Source organism: Lupinus angustifolius, chromosome LG19 (assembly GCF_001865875.1).
Source record: "Lupinus angustifolius cultivar Tanjil chromosome LG19, LupAngTanjil_v1.0, whole genome shotgun sequence".
In the NCBI taxonomy this organism is placed as follows: Eukaryota; Viridiplantae; Streptophyta; class Magnoliopsida; order Fabales; family Fabaceae; genus Lupinus; species Lupinus angustifolius.
Window position 1 is genome coordinate 4,806,761 of NC_032027.1, and position 1,813 is coordinate 4,808,573.

Consider the following 1,813-nt stretch of genomic DNA (forward strand, 5'->3'; position numbering starts at 1 on the left):
GTCCATTAGTGCTGGTATGATCGCACCTGCAAGTGTACGCGCTGATGAGCAATATATTACGCACTATTCACAACCTTAATTTAGCATGATTGATGATTCCTAGAGCCTAACTGACTTTGTTTCACACGGTTTAGTGTTCTAGACTTCATTGGACTAATATTCCTAAAATGAGTTAATTTGGGATTATTTGGCCTGAATAAATCCATTATCATTTTCGATCACATTTGGCGCCGCTGCCGGGGATTATCGGTTCTTGTCAAAGGCTCTTAGTGCTGTTCAGTGTGTGTCGTAGAATAACCGTTCCGTTAGGGCTTCAAAATCTGCCTGCAGCATTCACTGTTTTACTGCTTGCTGTCTTGTTTAGCTATTTGCTTGCTCGTTGATTCCACACTTCTTTCATCACATATTGAATACTGGATGCATCATAGCCAATCACCTTCCTGCTGGTTGTGAGATACAAACAAGTAGTGACTAGTTTTACTCTTGATTTTCTATTTTTGGCATAACTTTGGAATGTTTGATCAGAATTGGACATATTATATATGCATTCGGGGTAGAAAAATCAGACGATTCTTTCTCTTAGTATTGTTCAGTGTGTGTCTTAGAATAACCATTCCGTTAGGGCTTCAAAATCTGCCTGCAACATTCATTGTTTTCCTGCTTGGTGTCTTGTTTATCTATTTGCTTGCTGGTTGATTCAGGTGTATGTTGGTCAATATAGCTGTGTTTCAAATTTTTGTGTGAAACTTTGTTTCCACACTTCTTTAATCACATATTGAATACCGGATGCATCACAGCCAATCACCTTGCTGCTGGTTGTGAGATACAAACAAGTAGTGACTAGTTTTACTCTTGATTTTCTATTTTTGGCATAACTTTGGAATGTTGGATCAGAATTGGACATATTATATATGCATTCGGGATAGAAATATGAGACGATTCTTTCTCGACGCACTGCGTTTGCAGAAACCCACCCGAAAATTTCAATCGAACATGAGCCAACCCCTATTCTCAGGAAATTCCACCCTCTAGATCCCTTTCGAGCACGGAAATATTCGAGGTGCGCCTTTGGAAAAAAAAGAGGTGCAACACGAGGACTTACCAGGAGATCACCCATCCTAGTACTACTCTCGCCCAAGCGCGCTTAAGTGCGGAGTTCTGATGGGATTCGGTGCATTAGTGCTGGTATGATCGCACCTACAAGTGTACGCGTTGATGAGCAATATATTACACACTATTCATAACCTTAATTTAGCATGATTGATGATTCTTGGTGCCTAACTGACTTTGTTTCACATGGTTTAGTGTTCTAGACTTGATTGGACTAATATTCCTAAAATGAGTTAATTTGGGATAATTTGGCCCGAATAAATCCATTATCATTTTCGATCACATTTGGCGCCGCTGCCGGGGATTATCGGTTCTTGTCAAAGGCTCTTAGTATTGTTCAGTGTGTGTCTTAGAATAACCATTCCGTTAGGGCTTCAAAATCTGCCTGCAGCATTCACTGTTTTGCTGCTTGCTGTCTTGTTTAGCTATTTGCTTGCTGGTTGATTCGGGTGTATGTTGGTCAATATAGCTGTGGTTGGAATTTTTGCGTAAAACTTTGTTTTCCACACTTCTTTCATCACATATTGAATACCGAATGCATCATAGCCAATCACCTTGCTTCTTGTTGTGAGATACAAACAAGTACTGACTAGTTTTACTCTTGATTTTCTGTTTTTGGCATAACTTTGGAATGTTTGATCAGAATTGGACATATTATATATGCATTCGGGGTAGAAAAGTGAGACCATTATTTCTCTACGTA